At 45.2% G+C, this 26,378-nt stretch overlaps 1 long non-coding RNA gene across 1 annotated transcript; it reads left to right on the top strand.

The window, feature by feature from the left end:
* Window positions 1-502: 502 nt before the first annotated feature.
* Window positions 503-24,281, top strand: LOC146893851 (uncharacterized). Its single transcript, XR_015002720.2, has 4 exons — window positions 503-638; window positions 11,329-11,757; window positions 22,362-22,415; window positions 22,706-24,281. It is a non-coding gene; the product is annotated as an uncharacterized LOC146893851 (long non-coding RNA).
* Window positions 24,282-26,378: the final 2,097 nt, after the last annotated feature.

Below are 26,378 nucleotides of genomic sequence, written 5' to 3'. Positions count from 1 at the left end.
GAAGCCGGGACCTTAGACACTGTGAACCTTAGACGCTATGAACTTTTGCTGTTGGAGACATATCCTGGTGGGGGTGGGGTGTCCCTAAATCCAGCCTTGAGAACCAATGTATTGACTGAAACCTCAGGAGAGGCACTGAATCTATACCTGGGCAAGCAAAATTGCTGGCTGGGGGAAGTGGTAAATGATAAATCTTGCTTTTCTGGGGGACTAAATATCAATAGCTAAGTGATACAAGTGAGAGATGTACACAACTTAAACAATATCAATTTTCTGTCCAAAAATGCAATAAAGATAGCAATCATCTATGGCTTGTTGACAGAAGAGGACAGACAGAGGCGATGTCACTAGGGTGAGGGCTATAATGGTTGTGCGTCTTGGGACATGGACAAATGTCCTGGGGTTGATGGAAACCACAGGAAGTTGGAAGGTCTGAGCTCTGCTCTGTGCTAACAGAAACAGAACATCTGCTGCTCTGAGATATCGAGCAGAAGTAGCTGCCAGCGTTTCTAGGCTAGCGTTTCACAGGCTCTCTCAGAAAAGAAGCAGACTGAGTATTTTAGGCTGGTGGGAACCTGTAGTCTGTGTTGCACCTACTGAATTCTGCCATCACGGAGGGAAGACAGTCGTGGTAAAGTGTAAGTGAATGGGCGTGACTGTGTTCTACTGAATTTCAGTCCTGGAGGGTGAAAGGGACACAGGGAAGTGGGCGATTACAGTGCAGAATTGGTTGTAGACTCTTTGGTTCATCGGTAGTGATGGGAAGATTGAGGAGACTACTAGGCTAGATGTTTTTAATGCCTATAGAAATCATTACAGAAAGTTCTGGTGGCAAGAGGCCTGACACTGAAAGCTATGCCTGGGAAGCTGAGCAGTCACGTGGACCTTGAATGTGCAAGATTGTGTCCCTTCGTCATTGGTGTGAAGGGAGTCTTCAGAACTAAACTTTGCATACAGGAAGTGGGAGGGGTGACCATTCTGCACACCTGAGTATGGTGAGCGTGTGACATTTGTGTTGTCTCTATGTGTAAAAACATGCTTGCATTATTTCAATTCTCCCAAATTGTTGGCCGTAGGAGATCGACATACTATCATTCTTGCTCATTCTCTCGGCTTCTTAAGGTCAGGCATGGTGTGTGCATTGCCTTTCAGTTTCTCCAAAGAGCCAGTGCTTGAAAGTGTATAGCCCAGCTAACCAAGGACTGCTTGGTACAAAGAGAGAACCTTGGGATTTAGAGGACCTTTCTTTGACAGGTTTATTATAAGAAAAATACTGTGGGGAAGTTTTAACCTCTGCTTCTTTCACCATCGCTAGTGAGAGCGGAGGTGTTGAAGGAGTGTTGATTCAACTCATAGCACACTCAGCGATGCTGACTCACCTCACGCAAGACATGGAGAGGAGCCTTGGGACCCAGAGTGATGACACCTCCTGCTTTATAGTGGCCCCGGTGTCATTTTCTGTGAATGTGTTCAGACAGTTTTGTTCTTGACACTGACATCAGAAAGAAACATGTTGGCCGGTTTCTTTTGGTTGGTTGTGTGTGGACTAAAACACGGGAAAGAAACAGCAGTGTATGTGACCAGCCTGTCCAGCGTATGCCTTACTTCGTCTTCGTTTTACTAGAAGAGTTCAACTAATTTTTTTAAATAATGAGTTTAATCTTGTTGGAAAAGGCTTCTTAGTTGTCTTCTTTCGTTTGTTAGGTTTTGAAATATTGTTTAATTCCTTTCAGTGTTAGCTCCATCTTGGGGAACACGTTTTTACCCACAGTCTGCAGCAGTTTGTATTGAAACCCAGTGCACTGCTAAATAGTCATCTCAGCCTGTTCTTGTTCACTAATTACTTCTAAAGTGATTAGAAATGAGATTGTGTGTAGGGATAAGTAGAATACATTCTGTGAACTTGCCTAATATTAGCTTAAGATTTATGGAGTACTTCAGTGCTGATATTACTTTTGATTTTTGATACATGGGGAGGTGTGCGGCAATATGGACAAAATGGGAAAATCAGTAATGTGGACTGTCGCTGCTGTGTAAAAGTGTCAGCAATGATGTCAGGTTGTTCATGTTCTGGTGTTTGGATGCTGTTTCCTTGCTGTTGTGCCCGTTGCCACCCTGTAGCAAACCTGTATTGGGCCTTGAATCTACTGATAAACAGTAAATTTCTAAAGCAAAGCAAAGGCGAATAACAGTATAGATTTACTGAGCGTTCCCAGGATGGTCTCAGTCCTTTGTATTTTTTCCTGAGAACTCTGTGTCTATTTCTCTCAGGTGCAGAACGTGACACACATAAAAGAAACAATTCCATTTCCTTCCAGCTTAGCAAACCAATGAGTTTATCGAAGTTATTTTCAAGATCATGGGTGCGAATTTATTTGCAGGGGCAACAGCATCACCAGAAAGCTCACCTAACTGTCGCTGAAAACTCCCAAAGCTGCATCTCTGGAGTTCCCTGTGCGCTCGCAGGCGGCTCCATCCCTGCGTTCTCTCTCTGTCCGGCACTTGTTTTACGGCTTCTGTAATCTCAGGTTGCAGCCTCGTGAGTCTTGGACATTTCGTGAGCTTCTTGAGTCTTGTCAGCATCTTGCGCATTTGACAAGTCCCCCTTCTTCTTCCAAGGGGGGTTGCTACACCTCGGAGGGAACGGCCACACCAAAGGTTCCTTTCACTGTAAGATAACACATAAACAAACAAGGGGCTCACAGCTCTTTCCTGTGAAAACGGTGTGGGCTATAGTAACCATTCAGGACTCCGGTACTAGAGCAACAATTGAATACAGTCAGTTGCTAACTGTGGGCTGGAAGTCTCACCCCTGGTAAACAGCAAATTTTCTCTTGACAGCTGCAGCAAGTTTGCAGGAATATTTCACAAGGTTATGATTTCATTGCTCCTTCCTCTGCACACACTCTTTCTGTGCATGCAGACAGAGATGTACGCATTTAATGGGGATGGAGAGACAGTGTTAAGCCTAGCTCTTATGCATTCTAGAATGAGTGATAGAAAGCTGAGTTTCTCTGGGATAAGGGCTCTCTGAAAGATCGTCCAGGTCCTCTTCCTGGATGCCGAGTCTTGGTAACCTTTCCAGAGAAGCTCAGGCAGTCTGCAGTGGACGCTTTAGCCCAATTAAAACGGGAATAAATCCCTAAGCCTGTTGGAACTGGCCATTGCCATTGAAGGATAGATTTCCCATCAAACTGAGCTAATCAATAAGATAGAGAGACCAGCCCTAAACTTGAACTATAGTTTCAACTCGAAAGTGTCAATTAGAGTTAACATGTCCTGGGGTGGGTATGAAGATGCACACCTATAATCCCAGAATTTAGGAAGCCGAGGCAAAAGGATCGGGGCTTCAAGGATAGCCTGGGCTATACAAGATTCTGTCTCAAAACCAAATAGAGAAAGAAAATCAATTAGTGTATTTCCCACGAATTTGCACTGTTCTCATGTCTTCCCCAGATGGCCTTTCTTGTCTGTTCTGGGAACTCTGCTACAGCGCCAGAGAACCAGCTCCTCTCAAGCGCCAAAGGACATGCGCGAAGGACCCGTGTCCGGTCACCACAGGTTTTCTAAGCTCTGACAGCCAAGGCTGCATGTGAGAAGGTGACAAAGGCAGCTGCCGTGGGGCCTTGTCCTGACTCATATTCACAGACACGGGCAGTGGGGTCTGAGGAGAACATGGCAGGAATTGTCACGATGTCCCCAGCACTCTGAAGAGAGCCCCTGTACCTTTCTCTTCTCTCCTCCACTCATTCCTGAGTCCTTTTCCCTTGATAATTTGTTTTAAATCACAGACCCGAAACTTAATGGAGTTCATTGTTTTCATTCCTAGGTTTAACTTTCTTCATGATTTTGACACAGGATTGTTGTCTGTACTAACTGCTTTATGTGTAGATGTGTTTGCGTTAGCCCAAGTACATGTGTGTGGGGGGCAGAGGTCAAAGAAGTCAACTTCAGTCCACTTTGTTTTCTGTGACTGGGCCTTTCATTTGCTCTCGAGTTCTTCATGTTGCAGTGACCCCCCCCCAACATGAAATTATTTTCACTGCTACTTCATAACTGTAATTTGACTACTTTTATGAATCATAATGTAAATATCTGATATGTAGGATATTTGATATTTGACCCTTGTGAAAGGGCCATTTGACCCCCCAAAGGGCTGGTGACCCACAGGTTGAGATCTGCTGGTCTAGATATTACTGATTAGGCTAGAATGGGTATGGTGAGACACAGAGATCCCCTGGTTCCATTTGTCAGTGTTTAGATTGTAAGCATGTACCACTATGCCCAGGATTTTATGTAGGTTCTGGATGGTCTAGAGATTACTGATTAGGCTAGGCCAGTGAGACATAGAGATCTCCTGGTTCCATTTGTCAGTGCTCAGATTAGAAGCATGGACCACTATGTCCAGAGTTTTATGTAGGTTCTGGCTGTCAATCTCAGATTCTCTGGATTGGCAGTGAGTACCAGTGGAGATGTCTCTCCAGCCCTAACTGTACATATTTATGGAGTGTAGTGTGATACTTCAGTACGTAGGTACAATGAGTAACGATCAGATGCAGGTGGTAGCATGATTGATGGAGCTATTAGGACCTCAAGAGAAAGGAAAAAAAGCAGATGCATTTTGATGGACCAGGGAACAGATGCCCAAGTATGGTTGGGGGAAATAGCCATGGGATATTAGAGTCGTAACTCACTTGGAGGCATAACTGGCATAAGAGGCAAACAGTCAAGTCTAGGTGTCAAGAATCCCTTTCCAAGGTGGAGGGCAGAGGATCCCAGATTCTTGGAAGACCTGGGACAAGCACCCACTGACAAAGAGGCCAGTAGGAAGACTACATCTCCCTCTCTTGCCATCCACCATAAGAAACCAGAAGATATTGATAACTGTCATAAAAATTCTAGGGCAGCTTCCAATAACTCCCACATCTCAAATCAGGGCTTGTATACCAACGTCTTCCTTGACTATCATATGCCAGGCCAGCCTAGGCCTCCTAATCTACAACTCTGTGGCTCTTTCCTGTCCCTGGACCTTGGCTGGACTTACCTGCCCAGGACAGCCTCTGGGCAGCGGAGGTTGAGGTGTGGGGAACATGCACCCGGGCTCTTTATGCACAAAGTCTCTTTAGCCCCAGAACTCTGCGGCTGGCATCTGCCAAACCTCCAAACAGGAGTCCCACCCTAGTCTCAGCAAATGGGAGGTCCTTCTCCACAGGTTCTGTGATCTGATCCACCCCCGAAGCATGCTTTCTTTAAAATAGGAACAGTAAGAGTCCCTGCAACCTGTGAATTTTTGTAAATTTAAATTGGACGATGTTTGTAAAGCCTGAGGATGCACATACCCAAGAAAGAATAAATGTTAAATGAAACCTGCTCAAATAACTCACTTACATTTGTATTAATAACTTTTTCAAAAGACCCTCTTCAGAGGGAGAATCTGCTTCAAATTGGCTTTCGGACTCAGACTAAGCCTGTCTTTAAATGGAGTCTTCCCTCAGCTGAGGGCGGTTCTCTTCAGCACCTGCGCCAATTAGTGATCTCAGCCTTCTGGACTCAGACTCAAAAACTGTATTAATGTAGACCCTTCAGTGTATCACACTCTAGAGTTTATTCTCCTTACTGACCTCTCCTGCCTTTCCCTCAGATGCACACATCATACACTTACAGAAATGCAGAGGAAGTCTTTCAGAACACAGGAAGAATATTCCATGAGACCCCTGTTCGCGGGTACCATGTTTGAGTCTTCTTGATTCACATGATATATTCTCTATGTCTCTGCAGGACCCAGTCCAAAGGGATCTCTGCCTGATCATAAGACAGTTCTGTTGCTCAAGTCCTGAGACAGCAACTACCTTGTAAGAGCTCAGCAGTGCCCATGCATTCATTTTCTCCCTACAGATATAGTCTTAGCAATTGTCATTTACAACTGGTTAAGGCTTGTGAATGAGAGGAAAACAGTATTTAAACAAACCAGTGAGCAAAAATATAATTTTTCCAAACACACAAAATCATTAGCAAATGTGAATGTGGCTGATTCTATGCCACATCAACATCTAAAGAGTTCATTTTGCGGAGTTCACTTGTGGGGAGGTCATTCGAACATCCCTTTCTCTGCCTCTCTTCCTTTTCATGCTCTTGATTACCGGGTAATTTGCCCTCTGAGATACAGGCATGGGGTGGTCCCCACTCATTCTGAGACACTTCTGTTTTTTTTTTGTTGTTGTTTTTTCCTGTGATGCTGTAGAAACTGCATCAACCACAGAAGACTTGGAAACAAGGATATTGTTATTGGGTGGAATGCGTGGTTCTGTGTGTCAATAGTTGTAATGTAGGGGATTTTGGACCATAAGCAATAGAAAACCATGCCTCCAGCAGTCTGAAACATTAGGATATTACTGCTTACTTAATAAAAGAACCTGAAGATCCTGGATGGTTCCACGACACAATGATGTCATTTGGCTGTCCTTTCTTCCTTTCTTCCTTTCTTTTTTTCCCCTGAGCCAGGGTTTCTCTGTATAGAATTGGCTGTCCTTTAACTCTCTCTCTAGATCAGACTGGCCTCAAACTCAGAGATCTGCCTGCCTCTGCCTCCCAAGTGCTGAGATTAAAGGTGTGAACCACCACACATCCTGTGCGTAGCTCCTCACAGTTGCAGGGAGGTTGCCACCACTGCAGCCGTCCCATGTTTATTCTAGTGTTCCCAGAAAGAAGGAAGAGGCTGAGGCCAATGGAATTCCACCTTACCCCAAACTCGAAGCTTCTCAGAACCATGTTCTCCCCTACAAATAGCTATATTAGGTGCAAAAATTGTCCACTCCTTATATAATAAGGAGAACAGGAGACAGTGAGTCAAAGAGAAAATGGAATAACTGTGATGTGGACAGCTCATTCCTAAAGGACCCATGAATGAGCCAGCAATTGGCAATGCAGTCACTGCCGATGAATTCTGTAGTTGATCAACATAAAAGAGAAAAAAGGATTGTGTGACAAATATCCCAGTACTTACCACTCAACTTCAAAAATATTCATCACCAATAGAACCTTTCTACATTCCTTCCTCACTTTTACATCCAGGAGGAAATTTATCATGATTTTTAGGGATATATATATATATATATCATATATGCATATATGAGTTTGTGTGTGTGATGTATGCACAGTCTGTGTATGTGGGTATATATGTCCATGTGTGGGTGCAGAGGCCAGAAGAGAACAAAAAGTGTTCTGCTTTACTATGGGTTGGGGTTACAGGTATTTGGCCATACCTCATTTTTGATATGGGTACTGGAATTTAAAGTCATGTCGCACCCACACACCCCTAAGCTATCTCTTCAGCCCCTGTTTTTAGACCTGGTCATTTACTTGTATTCTCTTTTATCTCTTTCACTTTTTTTGCATGTGTGGAATGTTCATGAGGCTATCATACTGCAAATGCTCACTTGTAAATTGCTTTCATCTGATCAATAGTGTGCTTGTGGGATTAATTTGTATTGATTTGTGGAGCTCTGGTGTATTCTTTTTCACTGCTGTATGGGATTCCCTCACAGGCAGAACACAATTTATTTTTCTTCTGGATATAGATTGAGAAAATGTCAGTATTTTCTATGATAAATAATACTTCAATGATGATTTTTGATGATTCCTGCATATCTGTATGTAAGTGTATATTTGTGTGTGCATGTTCGTCTGAACATACCAGAAGCATATGTACCTGCGAATGGATGCATGTGCCTGTATACATATGAATCCAGTGACGGTTTAGCAACGTGATTTTATTCTGATTGCCAGAGTGGATGTTCCCTCATTTTTCTCCTGAGTAGTTTTTACATGTTCATTTCCAGTTTTGATGGATAAAGGATCCTATTGCATACAAGCTAATCCAAACTTACTTCTTCCAAGCCTTCTGGTTTTTGCTCACCTGAGGCTGTAAATTGTTTCTAATTTTGGCTTTAGTTTGCATTTTCCTTATTCTTAGTGAGGTTAAGTATCTCTTCATTTGATTTTTAGTGCTTGATATGCCTACTTCAGTAAATGATCCCAATCATGTTGCTCTTTATGGCTAATCTCTTTATCTTTTTTCTTGTTTAATTAGAAAAAAAATTTCCTCTATTTGTTCCCATCTGTTACAGGAGGAAGCTTCTCTGATGATGGCTGAGCAAGGCACTGTTCTACAAGTATAGCAGAATGTCATTAGGAGTCACTTTGTTGCTATGCTTTTTTAGTGAAACAGTAAAAATTAGTATTTGGTTTTAGCCTAGGTCCCTGGGTAAGATAGTCTCAGGCTTTGGTCATTCGAACAGTGGTATGCATTGTGTCTTAGTTAGGGTTTCTATCACTGTGCAGAGACACCCTGATCACAGCAGCAACTCTTATAAAGAAAAACAGTTAACTGGGGATGGCTTGCATGTCTAGAGGTTTACTCCATTATTTTCACGACAGTAAGCGTGGTGACATGCAAGGAGACATGGTGCTGGAGAAGCTCTACATCTGTATCAGCAGGCAGCGGAAAGAGGGAGAGCGACACTGGACCTGGCTTGAGCATTTGAAACCTAAAGGCCATCCCAGTGACATACATCCTCCAACAAGGTCACATCTACTCTAATAAAGCCAGACCTCCTACTAGTACCATTCCTTGGTGATTGAGCATTAGAATCTATGAGCCCATAGGGACCATTCCTGTTTAAATTACCGCATACAAGTTCTATTTTGTGGACTGGGCCTTAAGTCAAATCAGATATTGGGTTGGTTATTCCCACAAGTTTTTGCAGTCAGGACACCATTGTAGATCGAAGGGTCTGTAGCTGGGTTAGTGCATATGTTTCTCCTTTGGTAATGTACCAAGTACCATCCTATACCAAAGACACTAGAACATAGAGGTGAAGACTCTGTGTAGGCACCAGCTTGACTTATCCTTGGTAGGTAAGTTGTATAGGTGTTATCTTCAGCAACAGAGCCTTGTCATACAGCCAGACAAAGTTATCTAGAAAATGAGAGAACTTGGAACACTTAGCCCTAAATGGGAAGTCCCAGACTTTAGGAAACCCACCAGAAGAGGAGATAGAAAAAGTGTAAGAGACAGAGGGGATGGAGGACAGCAAGGAAACAAGGCCTCTAAATCAACAGGATCAACAATGCACACGTGAACTCACAGGGATTAAGCCAGCATGCACAGGGCCCGCACAGCTCTATACCAGATGGTGTCCTAGAGCAGAAAGGAGAAATGGACACATGTTCTCATCCCTAATCCAGAACCTGTCTTCAATTGATAACCACTTGCAAATTGAAAATTTAGTATTTTCCAAGGAAGTCTCTGTAGGCAGAGACTGCTCTTTAGTTTCCCAACCTCTCAGACTGGTAAGCATCTGGTGTCTGTCTCCTTCAGCAGCTACATAGCATCTCCTTGACTCTGCCTACTCTCTCTCTCTACCTCTTCCAGCCTGGCTATATTCTGCTAAGCCATTGATCCAAACAGCTACTTTATTAACCAATGGTAATAAAACATATTCCCAGCATACAGAGTGGAATCCCACATCAAGTCTCACTGGGGAGGCTGCATGCCCAGCAGTAAATGGCCAAAGGAAAACAAACTTAGTGGCGTCTTTGGAGGTTCCTTCTCTCATGTCATGTCAGGGATTTAAAATAATTTATCTCATTTTGTATTATATATTAAATATTTTTACTATATAAAAGTATGTTTAGTTTTTCCCTCTCTTTTTTACCCTACAGATCCCTAGATTATGGCTTCTAGTTTTATGGTACTGTTAGGTCTTGAGATAGGTTGTTTCCTAATTTTCTGAGAAATTGCCATACCGATTTACAAAGCGGCTGTACCAGTTTGCACTCCCACCATCAATTAGAAGTGTTCTCTTTACCCCACATCCTCTCCAACATGAGTTGTCATGAGTGTTTTTGATCCTGGCCATTCTAAAAGGTGTAAGATGGAATCTCAGAGTTGTTTTGAGTTCCATTTCTCTGATGGCTAAGGATGTTGAACATTTCCTTAAGTGTCTTTCAGCCATTTTAGATTTATCTGTTGAGAATTCTCTGTTTATGTCTGTGCTCCATTTTTTTATTGGATTAATTGTTCTTTTGATGATCAGTTTCTTGAGTTCTTTGTATGTTTTGGAGATCAGATTTCTGTCCAATGTGGGGTTGGTGAAGATCTTTTCCCTTTCTATAGGCTGCCATTTTGTCTTGTTGACCATTGTTTTATAGGAACTCAGGAGGTTCCATTTATTAATTGTTTCTCCCAGTGTCTGTGCTGCTGGAGTTATATTTAGGAAGTGGTCTCCTGTGCCAATGTGTTCAAGTGTACTTCCCACTTTCTCTTCTATGAGGTTCACTGTGGTTGGTTTTATGTTGAGGTCTTTGATCTATTTGGATTTGAGTTTTGTGCATGGCAATAGATGTGGATCTATTTTCATTTTTCTACATGTTGTAATCCAGTTATGCCAGCACCATTTGTTAAATATGCCTTCTTTTTTTCCATTTGATATTTTTTGCTTCTTTGTCAAAAATCAGGTGTTTGAAGGAGTGTGAATTAATATCTGGGTCTTTGATTCAATTCCATTAGTCCTCCTGTCTGTTTTGATGCCAATACCAGGCATTTTTAGTACTGTAGCCCTGTAGTAGAGTTTAAAGTCAGGGATTGTGATGCCTCCAGAAGTTTCTTTATTGTACAGGATTGTTTTGGCTATCCTGGGCTTTTTCTTTTCTATATGAAGTACAGTATTGTTCTTTCAAGGTCTGTGAAGAATTGTTAAGGGATGTTGATGAGCATTGCATTGAATATGTAAATTGCTTTTGGTAAGAGTGCCATTTTTACTATGTTAATTCTACCTACCCAAGAGAATGGAAGATATTTCCATTTTCTGGCGTCTTCTTCAATTTTTTTCTTCAAAGATTTAAAGTTCTTGTCATACAGATCTTCCACTTGTTTAGTTAGAGTTACTCCAAAGATATTTTATGTTATTTTGGCTTAGCAGGAATTACTCTATTCCTTTTTCTTCCAAGTGTTCTTCAAGGAACTACACTGAAGTAATACTTCCAGGAACAACTTGCTATCTGAAGGAGTGTGTGTGTGTGTGTGCGTGTGTGTGTGTGCAGATGAGTGTGTGTGTGCGTACAAACACTTGGGCACTGTGTATATAACAACCTTAGTAATTGAGTGTGCATCTGAAACTCTGCAAGAACAGTGACCTCTCACACCAATTCCTTTTAAGTTCCTAAGCCCTTAGCCCTTTACTCAAGGCAGGGAGCTCTAAAACCTCCTCAAAAACAGGGAGGGGGGGGGGACTTGACACCAGTTTAAAAGCACTATTCACTCAGCAGGAACTACCAATCTATCATTCTGGAGGCCTGCCTGACGAGTGGGGCCAGGTGCCCTGTCCAGAGTTCAGAAGAAAGAACTGCAACAAATTATAAGTGGGTTGGCAGAGGTGAAGAGGGCTGCAGGATGGACTCCATCAAAGAGCGCCGCAGCTGCCGAAAGACCGGGGCAAGCACAGGTGAGCTGGAACACATCGCCTCCAGCAGAAGCTGAGTGGTCCCTCCCCATCACTTGGACAGATGCTCACAGGCTTCCGCAACCCACTTGCGTTTCTTTTTGTTGATTTCTTTTTTTTTAAAAAAAAACATGGCTGGAGATGAAACCCGGGGACTCCCACATGCCAGGCAAGTGCTCTGCCACTGACCTACAGCCCCAGCTCTAAGCATTTGTATTTCCAGTCTTCTTCGGATGAAGCGGATGCTGCAGAGAAGGTGAGTCACGCTGTGAGAAGCACAGATTCGATCTACTGTGGTCCACATGGCTGCATGCCCAGTACTGGTTCAGGTTCAGGGATGGAGGAGGACACAGACGCAGTCTGTCTCTCCAGGAGCCTCTGCAGGGCCACAGCTTTTCTCTGCTGTGCTTTCTAGAAAAGGCTGTAGAAATGAAACATACAGACAGTAGGCTCCTCCCAGAAATTTAAAAATTAGTACACCTCAGATGGGATTCAGGAATCTGTATTTTCTACAAGTTCTCTGGGCGCTCTTTATGATCATGAGAATATAAGACAGGCTTTATTAAGGTGTGCCTTCTCCCAAAGCCCAGCTCTTCTACTTAAGGAACATTTCAGAGTAGCCATCAGTATTCACACCTCTATAATCTATTGTCTGACTTCTTTCTAAAATAGCCTGGCTCTTTCTGGTAGAGCCTTCTGAGTAAAGAATCCCAGAATCACAATTGAAGAATAAAATTTAAAAAAAAAAAACAAAACAGACTAAGAGTAGGCAAAATTTTAGTAAGTCTAGGTGGCTCCATGAAGCAGCAGGAGCGGCGTATCTAGCCATAATGTGGGAGACGGCAGGGTGGTCACTAAACTTTACAGCTCTCCCACAAAAGAGACAGGGACTACTTATCCACCCTTTGAATCTGAATTGTCCTTGTGACCTGCTTTTATCGACAGAACGTGGCAGAAGGAAGACAGGACAAGTTCCAGTTCTGGCTTTCAACAGGTCTGACAGCTTCTCTGTTTGTTGTGATGGAAACTCTGCTGTCGCCCTGGAAACAAGCCAGTTCTGAAGATGCTGCTATCACATAGGGAAGCCCCAGTCAAAAGTCAGCCATGGCCATTATGCCATTGCTCACAAATGCTTGAGCAAAGTGAACTGGGCCCGCTGAGCTCAACTCAAACGTCCTGCAGACTCATGAGCCAAATGGGTGACTGTTGTCTTAAGTCACCAAGTTTTTGAAAGTTGCACAATGCAGGAAGAAAGAAAGCCAGAGATGGTCAGGGCAGTCCAGAGAATAGTTTCCATCATTGGAGCATTTCGCTTGAGGCCAAATGCTGGGTAATAGGCCTGTCTCCTACACACACAAACATCCAAGGGGTGTCTGTATCTGTGAACGTCTGATGTATAAGTGACCCCTATGAATACCTCCTACGGTGAACAGCCACACTGGGGCATCCACACAGATCTGAAATATCAAAATCTCCCATCCCAGTTAGCATAAAATCCTGCCCATAGTATCATCTACTCTAATTTTAGTTTTGAAAATCAGTGAGGTAGCAAGCACCTTAAGGCCTGTGCTATGAAAAAACAGTCAATGCTGTGAAAAGTAAGAAGTAGTGCAGTGCTGGCATGGATATTCCTAGGCTCCTTATTTTTCTTAATGAACGCTGCTGCTCTCATTAAAGCTTATCGGTTTGAACACGTGTGGTTCACAATGGTTTACCACCTTCCACCTGGTGATTAGGGGACAGGGAACCAACTTACATCACTGTCAGGGAAGCAGAGGAAAAAATTGCAAAATAAATGGCAAGATGTTGCAGCGATAGCAAGCAGGAAAATATGCGGTGGTCAGGAGAACCCGGACACAGTTGCAATCCTGGGGGAGGGGTCCAGCGGGGCGCCACTTTAGGAAGCCTCAGAGCCTGCCTGCGAGAGGCGCGGGAGCCACGTGACTGATTATTCAAATGCACCTCTGATTAACTCGGTTTATATTGATGCAAATAATCCTGCCGGCGCCTGCGAGGGCTAATGCATTTTGGAACTGTGGTTTTTCCATTGATAGCGCAAAACGGTGTAGAGGAAAGGCATTTTTATGATAGTAATAATGGAATTACAGAATCAGGTCGCTTAAAGGAACAGCGCTGACTCAGCGAAAGCAGCCCAGAGTTGAATGTGGAGATTAATACTGGCAAAACGAAATACAAGCCCGCTGCAGCCATCTCTTTGCCTAAAACACACGTCCCCGTCCTATTTTCTTTAAAAAAAGGAGAAGAGAAAAGTGACTGTCTCAGCGCAATTTTCAGAAGAATTAAAAGGGAAGGAGTTGTCTGGGGTGCTGTGTGGGGGGAGATTTCTGGAAATCTCCCCACACCCAGCACCCAGCTAAAATATTTCCCCCTCTTCTCCCTCGCCCCACTGATTAAATATTGGATTTATCTCCCTTGCCAATGCTCTGGTTTCATGTCTTAGAACAATGCCTGTAAACACTTTCCAAATGAATGATTAAAATTGCAAATGAAGATCAATAAATGCCCCTAAAGGAATGAATGTATTAAAGTTGGGGCTGGGATGAAACTGCAGAAACCTGCTTTTGGCTGAGCACAGGGGCCAGCGAGTGGGAGTCTTGCTAGGTAGGGGACAGTGGAGACAGTGGTTGTAGCCAAGGACGAAGCTCTCCTGAAGGAACCAAAGTGTACTCTCTGTGATGATCACACTAAGGCTTTTATAAAAGTGACCAAAGAACATCCAGCTTATTAAACATGTCTAGTGGCTTGTGGATGAGAAGATCATGTTAAATGGGTAGGAGAGAACATTCAGATGTAGTATGGGAAAAAACAAGTTGTGGACATTTATCCTCTCCTCTCCTCTCCTCTCCTCTCCTCTCTTCTCCTCTCCTCTCCTCTCCTCTCCTCTCCTCTCCTCTCCTCTCCTCTCCTCTCCTCTCCTCTCCCCTCCCCTCCCCTCCCCTCCCCTCCCCTCCCCTCCCCTCCCCTCCCCTCCCCTCCCCTCCCCCCTCCCCTCCCCTCCCCTCCCCTCCCCTCCCCTCCCTTCCCCTCCCCGCCCCGCCCCGCCTCGCATCTCTTCTCCTCTCCTACTCTCCCCTCTCTCTAAGCTATGGAGAGCTCTGACTGCCCATTCACCCACCCTTCCCCACTCAGTTATACAGGGTGTTGGTGACGACTTGGTACAGTGTGGGAGCCTAGTGAAAAGCCATCTACATCACAACTGAAAGAGAAAGAAAGGGGAGCCATAAGACAAAGAAGACCTTGGCAGGGCAGGAAATTAAAGTTGATTAAAAATTAATTTGTGCCACATTTTTTAGAAAGTTTGCTCTGAAATACACAGAGCAGAAAGCTTATCATTTTAATTGGATGCGTACAATTCAGTAGTGTTTAGCCACTCACGGCTTTGGACAAGCAATGCCACTGTCTCACTCCAGAACACACTGGTCACCTGCAAAGCTCATGCCTTGCCGGTTAAGGTGGCCCCACCAAGTTCTGGCAGCCTTTAACTATACTGCGCCCCTTTTCTTCCTTCCCTTCCGCTCCTCTCTGCTCACGCACCCCCATACTAACGTTATTAGGGCTTTTAGAATCATAGTAGGGCAGCAGAGAGCTCACTTCTGTAATCTCTGGGCACAGAGGCAGGGGAAGGAACGAAGGAACCAGGTCCAGCCAAATATCCAGATTTGGTAACCTCTTTCAATTTGTGCATGGCTGTACTGCTTAGAGGCAATGATAGCCTATCAGCCTTGGTTCAAATCCTGGAGACAACTTTTATAGGTGTAGGCTTCCACTCCTCTGAGCCATAGTTTTCTCATCTATAAAATGGGGAGAGTAAGAGCATCCTGTTCATAGAGTAAGAATCTAGTGAGTTTTTGGTCAGTTCTTAGACGAGACCGAGTCATAGCAGAAGTGGCCTGTGGCAATGGGAATGCCGCTTTGCAGTAGGACTTCCTTTTCCTCACCTCACCCTCCTGGACATTAGGGCCCTAAACACCTGTGTGGCAGCTTTGTATAGGGATTGAAAAGTTTGGATTTGAAAGCTGAGAGTCTCATTGCAGCTTTGCAGGTGTGTGACCCTTGCAGCGAGAGTTCGTAGCTATGCCAGGAAGAACAGGTGCCCTATTGCTCAGCCTCCATCGTCTGCAGTGTAGGCCATGGAGGTGGAGGTTTCCATCTGATCCCATTCGAGTCATTGCCTTTGCAAACTAGGCAGCCATAAGGTCCCCTTGACTTGACTTCACGTGTCCATCATCATCATCATCTCACGGTTTGTGTTCTGGGTTCTCACTGTCTGTGCTCTCTTTGGGGCTCTGTGCTCTACAGACTCCTTTGGATCTTGTTTACCCTTCTAGTTCCTTGTGGTGAAGCCAGTCTTTCTCCCTTCCTGCCCCCTTCAAACTCCTTTGAGACAGAAGCGAGCCACTGAGCACTCCTCTCGTGTTGGATGGTGAGTCCCCTGGCCTCAGGGCTGAGGGACCTAGCCTTTGCCTCTCTCTTGGTCTCAGTCTTCACTGCTCTTCCCACTCATTGTCCTCCACTCGCAGCGCAGCGAGTACCTTGCTTTCCTCAAGTCATGCCAACTGTGTGCTCAAGGCCTTTCTTTCCTTTGTGCGGCTCGCTGTCGGGAACGCTTTCCCATGCTGCTTTTCTCATCCCTGCAGCAGAACACCTCACAGAAACAGCTTACGGGAGGAAGGACGTATTTTGGTTCACAGTTTCTAAGGACGTCTCTTCAGGGAGTGCGTAGGTGCTGGAGTAGCTCCATTTGTGGCAGTGTGAGCTGAGAGAATGGGTTATTTACGCCACAGAGGACCGGTAGCAGAGAGAGAACTTGGGCCAGAACCAAATGTGAACTTCATCCTCAAGGTCTGCCTCTACTGTGTCTTTCTGTTGGCTCGGTCATAGTCCCAAAATTTTCACAGCCCCCCAAAACAGCAGCACCAACTCGGGGAGGAAGTGCTCAAAGCATGAGCCTGGGCCAATAGCCCAGATCTAGGCTATAGCAACCAATGTAAAATGAAGGGAGAGCCTCATCATAGAGCGCCTTTCTGCTTCCAGCACTTTCCAGGGTGTCTGTTGCCCCTAATCCTGATGTGTAAAGAATTGGAAGGAGAATGGTCTACAGTTCCAGAGTGGGTCTTCAGGCGTTCACCGAGCCCGAGTCCTTGGGCTGTGACCTTCACCACTGCTTCCTCCAGCTGTTCCTGAGGCCCAGCCTGCTTCATGCTTCTTTTCCACGTCTTACAACCTAACAGGAGGCCTTTCTGTCTCTGTCATGCAGAGATGGCCTGTGGCTCCCCATGGTGTCCTGTCTTTTTTGTGATGACTCAGAAAATCAAGTCTCAAATGGTTCCTGGGATCTCTTAGTATTAATGGCTGTAATCTTCTCACTATGGAACTTGGCACTCACCGTTCTCTGGCAGCTTTGGGATTATCACAGATCTGAAAGCTTCAATATAGTCAGCTTGCTTCCATGGCTGTGTTTCGAATGCCTGTTCTCAAGATGGTGGAGCTGATTTGGGAGGCTGTGGGTCCCTCCAGAGGTGAGGTCTGATTGATGGAGGCAGGTCATTTTGGTTGGGCTCTTGAAGGTTGTAACTTGTCCCCTAGAGCTGGCTGTTCTCTCTGCTTTGACATGGATAGCCTCTTCCTTCTCCTCTTGCTATGGACAGAGACACTCCACTCTGTTTTCCTGCCATGATAGGTTAAAATGCCACAGAACGGTGAGTTAGAATCCATTCTGTTTAGTTGGTCTGTCAGTTGTTTTGGCCTTAATGGTAAAGCAATGCATTTGCCATCTAAGGATACAGAATAAAACACAAGTCCTCTCAGTCACATCTGCATAATTTAGATTGACTATAATAACAGTAGCCTGGTTATCTTGCCACAAAGTCATTGACTATTAGCAAGCTATGCAGGGCATGAGATCACCAACCAGCTCAGCACTCTGGGTCATATCTATCCTTTTTGTCACTTTCTGGGTATGTCACCACAGCCAGATCATTGAGAGAGTGAATTGCATGCTCTTTGACTATGAATAGGGCCATGGGGCTGGCTTTCTTAGGCTCCTATTCCTCCAGGCAATAGGCATCTCCCAAGTGTTTCCTAGAGGCCAGGCCTTGTGCAAGAGATGGGGAGAGGATGCTAATGTTAGCAACGGAGCCTGTGGTAGTGGTTTTGTGTTCCTTCAGGCACCTCTAGGTGGCGCTGTATAGACATTTTCCTGGGACGTGCTCTGGCACAGGGTTGTTTGCAAAAGGGTTCCCTGGCAGCTCTTCAGAGGCAAGCTTAACCACCTTCAGGATAATGGGAACGCAGGGCTCCTTATTTATAGCTACCAGAGCAGAATGCAGTAAGCAAAGGGTGATAAATAGCCCTTTACACTAAATGTTTCACAATAATGAAAAAGCAACCTCTGTCTTAAAATTGGCCGTTCTCAACGTAATTTTTTTCCCCCTCTAGCAAACAAATTGGCTTAGTCAGGGTGGGCAGCCGTGGCTTTCATCAGCCCTGGATAGATGGAATGGTGGCTTGCGCAATGGGGCGTACAGACTTTCCGGCTGCGATCTTCTGTACACATTTATCAGCAAGCAGGTGTGGGCAATGGTGCTGGCGGGAAGCAGCCCTGGAGAAAGGAGTAACCTTTGTAAGTAAATAATTCCCAGTCCTGGGAGCAGCTGGACTGCAATACAGAGAGCAACAGCCAGTCTCCACGCGGTTCCATTTACATGGGGTTTGACCCTTTAGCAGGATCCTAAGCTCCTGATGATTAAGGAGGTGACAGGGCCTCTGGGCACAGTGGCAGGGCCACGTATATTCAGACTTTAGTGCCTTTTGCCTGCCAGGGCTTGAGGGCCTCCAGCAGTTGGTCGCCTCTCGAGGGACCAGTAAGGTGAGGGCATTGCCTTCAAGTTTTTTCAAGTGGGCTTTATTCTCTTGGGTGGAAATTTTGATTATTGTTATATTTTGGTCTGTTTGGTATTTAGACTGCCTCTTGTTATGCTGGACATTGATTGCCTGGAAAATGGCAGCTGCCTCCCAGGGCCCCCGCATTTCCCCATGTAGAAAATGAGTAGTTTTAGCTTTATGGAGAAACTGGGCAAGAAGCACAGGGTTCGTATTCTATATGCCCCCACCTCCTTTTCCACCGTATTAACTGTTAGGAATAATCTTAAGACGAGCTTCTCTGCCAAGGCAAATAATTCCAGTCAGACCAAATTAGGCCGAATAAAATATGCCCACGTTTAATAAATGTAGCACTCTTGGGTGGTTGGGAACACTGCGAGGAAAAGCGGGGTGGGGGTGGGGGAACGATGGGACCACGCAAAACCCAAAACCACGTGTTTCTTTTTGGGTGGCAGCCTAAATAACCTGTGGGCGTGGTCCTGGCCCTCCCTGGGGAGGGGTCAGAGCTTGGATGGCTTTCCTGGAGGTGGAGTCTGGACCAAGGCAACTCCCAGGGGGAGGGTGCTTCCAAAGATGGATGCTGGGTATTACATTAACGTCTTGCCCTGAAGTAGTATGGTTTTCACAGCTGATGAACCCATATTGCTAACTACAGTTCATAGGTGACACTTGATTTTTATGTGTGTTGTGCAGGCCATAGCATTGCCCCAGATCATGATTTGGTTGTTATTTTTAATTTTATCTTTTGTGTGTGTGTGTGTGTGTGTGGTGAGACTTGTATCTAGGACCGCCTCCACGCTAAACACACTTCCGACCACTGAGCTACCCCACCAGCTGACTGTCATCCATCACCACAGCATCTGCATCATCCTCCTGTGAGCCTGGAGCTTAGCAACCCCACCAAGCAGTGCCCAGGCTGGAACCACGTGAGAACAACAGCATTTTTTTCTTGCAAAGTGAGACAAGTAGAGTTGGTAGTGGTGCCAAGGAGGGGGGTCCCTAGCCCCTGAGTGGTCACTAGGAGCAGTGTGGCGTTCCTTTTGAAATAGGAGCAGAGAGGCTTTTTGTCCCCAATCACTCAGGTACATGTTCCTGCTCATGAACTTCTACATTGATGTGTGTCTTGGGCTACTCAGAACGTTGGGCATTTTCCATGGCAGTTGTTGATGCCTGGCAGTCCCATGGCTATGACATGCCACTTTGGTAGGATAGACAGCGGCCGAGAAATGGGTCTGGCCTGTACTGGCCAGAAGTACAATAATGTAGAGCAGGGTCATTCCTGGCAGTGAGGACTCAGATCTGCTGTGGCCAATGGGCTTTGGTGGTACCGCTATGGTAGTGCCTGATGAAGCTTTATAGTGCTCCCCCTCACTCAGAATTTTATGAGCAATGCCCTCTTTTCTGTTGGCCTAATTTTTCTCACAACTTATGCAGTTTCCTTCGGATTGCTGCTTCACCACCCAGGCTTCCCCAAGGACCATCCTCTCTATCTTCTTATCTTGTCAACCCCCTAAGAAGATCTCTCCTTTATTCTTTCTCACTGGAGGGGACATTTATCCCTAAGAGGGACAAGGCTGAGGACTCTGCAGGTAGGGACTGTCACTGACGACATGTGAACTCCCTCATACGCCCTGAGGCCCTATTGTGATGCTTGGAGACAAACCAGGATGGAAGTATCGTCTGTGTGGAGGACACAGCAGGCCAGAGGAGGGAGAAGCTTGAAGAAGTGACTCTGAGACGGCAAGGGTGAAGCAGAAGAAGTGTAGGCTCAGGGGTCTGAGGTGCAACTGAGAAGCCACAAACATGGCTGCTTTCTCATGCGTGCAGACGCTCCCTGTATAGTTCATTCTGGGAAGAAGAAGCTCCTAGAAGCCTCCATGTGGGGGCTTAGACTACATTGGGCATGTCTCTCTCAAGTCTGGAGAACCTTATATGCTCAGTTTATTGATGGAAAAACAGGTTAAGTGATGTTAGGAAAATGACCAAGAACACATACTTGCAAAGTCCTGGGATTTGATCCCAAGACTAGAGCTTTCCTTGACTTTTTCCATTACATGTTGATTGTGTCTTGAGTCTGTCTTCCTGGAGTAACGAATGGAGATGGGCTATTCATTCAACTCTTTCGTTTTAATGCAATGATGAGAGTTGGGTATGATAGTGCATATCTGCAGTTCCCGCACTCAGGAGGCTGAAACAAAAGGACTGCTCTAAATCTACAGAGTGAGGGCCTTTCTCTGAACAGAAAGCATTGAAGGGAATCAAGATGTGGAGGTACAGTCCTGTAATCCTGGCTACTGGAGAAGCTGACATAGGAAGACTGCAAATCCATGACCTGAAGGGTATACAAGTGTGAATAGGATTAACCAAAAGTATTATTTTCTACAGAGTCTTTGCCTGGCTTCCAGCAGTGTTTGAAACGGGGGGGGGGGGGGGGGTTGGAGGAGGGGTGGTGAGCAGGTGTTACCAGAACTGCCCAAAATACAAGATGGAGGAGTTATAACTATACAGCTCATTCACCTCTCTGGGTTTTGTTATAAATTATAAATCTTCCAAGTTTATAATATGACTATATTGAATGGTCAACCTTTATGTCCCAGTACTTTCTTTATATAAACAACTTTTATCACTTGTTAAAAATGAAGATTTCCCTAGGATGTTTGTTGGTGGAGGCTGCTCGTTCATTTTTTTTTTTTTTTTTTTGCCACCCTGACTCAAAATAGTCACACAGAAACTATATTATTTGCAATACTGTTTGGCCAATAGCTTAAGTGTATTGCTAGCTAGCTCTTATATCTCAAAGTAACCCATTTCTATTATTTTATATTTTACCATGAGGCTCATGGCCTAGTGGCAGGGTTCTGGCTGGCAGCTAGTATCTTTCTCCTCTGGTGGCTACAAGGCATCTCACTGACTCCGCCTACTTTCTCCCAGCATTCAGTTTAGTTTTCCCACTTAGCTCTATTCTGCCTTATCATAGGCCAAAGCAGTTTCTTAATTCATTAACCAATGAAAAACAACACATATAGAGAAAAACTTCTCACCAGATGTTAAGTTACACAACAGCAGAATGTGATGTGTTCAACACCATATCCACAGACCCAAGGGCAGAGATTGACATGTAGTCCTAGGTTTTTAAACATTTGTTGAAAGAATGAAGAGTCTTGGAGACCATCCTTGAGCTACTGAATTAGTATCGCTAAGTGTAGCGAGATCAGGTAAGCCAAGCTGGTTCCAAACTCACTATGTAGCTGTGGGTGACCTTGAGTTTTGGATCCTAAAGATCCCACCATCTGAATGCTGGTATTACAGGCCTGCACCATGCTTAATTTATACAGAGCTTCCATTTACCTGAGCGTTTACCAACTGAGCCACATCTCTAGCGCTCCATCATTTTTCTGCTATTGCCTTGAACATTATCTTGGCCTCTTCCCACAATCTGATTGACAGCTGGAGACCATTTCCTTTCCCAAAAGACAGGAAAAGGAGAATTGCTGAGAAACCCCCTTAGTTAGGATTTCGATGGCTGCAGGGAAACTCCATGACCAAAGAGCAAGTTGGGGAGGAAAGGGTTTATTTGGCTTACACTTCCAGCTCATAGTCCATCACTGGAGGAAATCAGAACAGGGACTCAGGCAAGGCTGGGGCCGGGAGGCAGGAACTGATGTAGAGGCCATGGAGGAAAGCTTCTTACTGGCTTGCTTCTCCTGGCTTGCTCAGCCTGCTTTCTTATAAAACCTAGGCACGGCACCACCCACCATGGGCTGGGTCCTCCCCCAATGATCACTGAGAAAATATCTTACAGCTGGGTCTCATTGAGGCGTTTCTTCAACCGGGGCTCCTTCCTCTCTGATGACTATAGTTTGTCATATAGTCGACACATAAACCAGCCAGTAAACACTAATTTTTTTATTCATTCATTCATTCATTCATTCAGTTTCCTTTCTTTCTCCTACAAAGATCTCAAGGTGCAGCCGGACTTGGTCCTGCGAAGCTGTAACAGACAGAGTCCAGGTATGGCTGAAGGCAAAGGTGTGGCTGGAGTGAATCACCTGTATGGTGCTGCTGTGATCCTCTTGCCGTCTCCAGCCAACTTATTGGGCATACACCGTATTACCCGGGGGAGCCACGACAGCCATCACACTCTGGGTGGGGTGTAAAGCTACTCCACAGCATTGCTCTGGAGCACAACTAGTTTATAAAACTACCCTATTGATTGAAGTTGGCATGGAGATCTCAACCCTCTTGCGGGTGTAGTGGGAAGCCAGTCCATAATTTAAATCTACTCTGTTTACTCATCCTAGGGAGCAGAGCGTGAGAACAAGCTTATTGTCCTTCCTATATTCATGTCAGTGGCTTCTGACCTCCAGCCTATAAGAAGACTTCATGGAGAGCAAGCCACAGTGCAGCCCGACTTGGTGAGATCCTGGAGACTGGCCAGGGGCATTCTTTTGGTGTGTCTTTCTACCTAGCTGTACCTCAAGTTTCTTGATTGGAACTTTTGACAGAATAAAGATGCCTGTGGTACCTCAGACCAACTTCACAGGAAGCTCCGAGGGGGAAGGCAGGGAATATATTCTTTTGGAAAGTTCTTGAAGTAGTTTTGATGTGTAAGTAGCTCTGCAAACTGCCCACCAGATGAAGCTACTAATCAAAGAACTGTGTTTCAAAACTACTTCCTGTGGGTTTTGCTTTGTTGAAAGCTAGGGTTTTTATTTTAAAAGCAAGAAAGAAAACAAGTAAGAAAGAAAAGCAGGGCAGTTTTAGCTTTACAGCGTCACTGACTGATAATCAGAGAGTGTTCTCCCTCAGCCTCCTTCCCCACTATAATGTCCAGCATTAACACTGTTTTCCATATCAATTTACACGACTTACAATGACCAGAGACTCAAATTTCATCTCTTAGGGAGATGGTCACCAAGTAGGCTCATGTACAAACCTAGTGTTGGCAAGTTTTATTCTGCTTATCAAACGCCTGGCTTCCTGTGGTTCAGCAGTGTGGCTCGGCAACTTCTCTCTGCCTTGTGAAGCCGGCTTGCAGGATTTCTTGTGTGTGCTCTGTGAGTAGACCTTCCTGTGTTGGGAATACGTCTGCAAGGCAATCTATGTGAGTGTGCACACAGAAGGGCCCCAAGAAGAGGGTTTACGTTAGCCGTGTTCAAATCACCTTGAAACATCTCTACTTCCTCCCGTTTCTTTCTAAAAATGTCGTCAGCTATGTGTAAATCCAATTTCCAGCTTCTTTTTCCGCTTCTTAAATACAGAGACATTTCACTAGGGGGCACTTCAAGACTGAACAACGACAACAGAAACTCTCCACAGTCACTTGGTGACAACAGATTCTACTTCACCATTAACTAGGTAAACAATCCTGCACAAAACAAAATATAAAAAATACATGAGGAATTAAATATGTATTTAGTTGAAACTGTGATTCAATTTCTCTGGCCTTTTTTCTATGCCTGTTTTCTTGAAGCTGGACATGGGAGGGAAGTGGCATTCTGGGCTTTCTGGAAATTTGGAGTTGAAGATTTGAATAATAATGATCACGAGAATTATCATAATAGTCTCTTCATCTGGCTTAAGATAGACACTGCTTATACCAGTGTTTTTGTACAACAGGATGAGCCTTTTACACAGAATCATGTTTAAAAAAATACGTCTTAGTCTCCTCACTCACAGACAGTCTAAATAAGGGAGCTAGCAGCTTCCAGCTGGAGGGGCTGTTGGGGGATTTTTCTATGGAGAATAAAAGATCCAGAGGGGCATCTGATACCTAAGTTGGAGCCCTGACCTGTTTACCTGACAGTGCAACTTGCCTCTCTAAGGTTCTCAGCCTTCCCCTTGGTAAAATGGTTGTATTCAATGTCTCCATTCTGACCTGCCCTCTTCCCAATTGTTTCTGTGAGGCTGGGTTGTGCACACTGAATTCTCCCTGTATGCCTGTGAGAGCAGTTCTACCAGAGGCAGCTGTGGGAGCAAGGTGGGGAATAGGAGAATACAGTATCAGTCCTGGTTCTTTAGTTTGCTGGCTACCGTGGGAGATGGGATGGATTCAGGAGGCTTTGCAATCCCAGTGCCTGAGAATGAGATCTAGAGCCTACCAGCTGATCAGGGGTGATGAGATGATTCCGGATGGCCCTGGTACAGTAGATGTCTTCCTGGACAGAGTGAGGATCTGACGCAGAGATCGACACAGATGGGGCCGGGGAGCTGTGAGGGAGCTGGAAGAACAGGTTAGGGTGACATGGCCAACAAGGCAGGGAATGGCAAGGAGGGTCAGAAACCACCAGAGGCTGGGGAAATGCCAACAAGGCAGGGAATGGCAAGGAGTCAGAAACCACCAGAGGCTGGGAAGCAGGCCTGAGACAGGGTCCCTTTCCCAACCTGCTCATCCCACTGACAATTTGATAATCAGATTTCTAAATTCTCAGACTGAATAACACATTTCTACTGTTTAAAGCCACCACTTTTGGGTACTTTGCTACAGCATCTCTATGCAGGAGGGCATTTGACCTCATTTCCCTCCCTATAAGGATGCTAGCATTGGTCTGATGAGTGGGCACTTGGGGAAGGTGCTAGGAGGCAAGGTTGGCCATCAGCTCTATAATAAGGTGGAGGGGATAGTTAAGATGGAGGGGTGAATAAGGATCACCTGGTATTAAGCAGGCACTGGAAACCTTGCATGCTGATCTTTAGTTCATAGAAATAACTGGTTTGCTGCCGAGAGGATGGAGACTATTCTCTCCATTACCTCTCCGAGAGGTTAGCTATGCTGAAGGCTACAGATCTAGACAGCAATAGACATCTAACTATGCCACTTGTCCCTAAAATCTGGGCTCCTATTGTTAGGGTCTGGTGTCATTTAGCCTACCTGGATAAAATCCCCTCTACTGTCTCTCTGTATCCCTCCTTCTTTCCCCCAATCTATGCCTCCTCCACTTTCTTCTCCTCTCCATCTACTTGAGAGACAGAAAGACATAAAACTGGTTCATTCTAGTAAAGCATTGATAGACTCGGCTCTGCACAACTATTTTTCATCTTTCTGGAATGGTCCAGTTGTCTGGAAGACGGTCGAACTGAGGAATACGGAAGACCGTTGGCAGTGAGGTGGCACAGGAAATGGATAGTAGGAACTAAACCCTGAGTATGAGAAAGTGAAGAAATGGGCCTTTTGATTGTTTCTTTTTCTTTTTTCCTGTAACAAATTGGCTGACTTAAAACAAGCAAACATGACCAATGTGCTTTTGCTTGGAAACAAAGTATGAAGGAAGTGACAGTTTCTCTGTAGCTTATAGAAACAAGGTGTGGTCAAAGCAACCCAAGTTTCTAGTCTCTACGGGGGCTCTGGGAAGCCTTTCTTGCTCTTCTGGTTTCTCATAGCGGTCATAATCCCTTTGGTTTTGAGGATGTGGGAATAGAACTCGAGCCTTTGAGCGGTTCTGGGATTTGCAGTTCCTTCTGGCCCAGGTTGTTTCCATCTCAGCTTAATTAGATATGCAAAGACCCTGTTTCCGAATAAGGTCGCATTAGTAAGGTACGGTAGAACATTTGCAAGTTCGCAACAGAGCACTGGAGGGAATCCGACTGAACTCACAGTCCCAGGGGAGAGCTACAAAGCTCCCCTTTGGAGATGCTTGCCTGGCACAGCCTCTGCCTCACAGAGAAACACAGTTGCACATTTCTCCTGGAACTTCAGAAGCTGCGAAGCCGTGTTCTCACTGGAGCCTGGCCGACAGCTTCGGGGACCCTGCCAATGGGCCTTGAAGCGTTTGCAGAAATGAGAACGGGCCTGCTGAAATCCAGAGCGTGGGAGCAGAGCGCGAGAGAGTCCATCTCCCGTGGGTGTTTCATTCCTCTTAGCAGTTCTCAGCCTGGTGCTGGGGTTAAGTACCCGTTGCCGTTCCTGAGTGCTCAGTTCTGGGCTTTGTACCTGTCCCTTTTCATTTTCCACTTTCGCTCCAGGTAATGATGCGG

The sequence above is a fragment of the Myodes glareolus genome, chromosome 8 (assembly GCF_982192425.1).
Source record: "Myodes glareolus chromosome 8, mMyoGla1.1, whole genome shotgun sequence".
Classification (NCBI taxonomy): domain Eukaryota; kingdom Metazoa; phylum Chordata; class Mammalia; order Rodentia; family Cricetidae; genus Myodes; species Myodes glareolus.
This window is presented reverse-complemented; position numbering and strand designations above follow the sequence as displayed.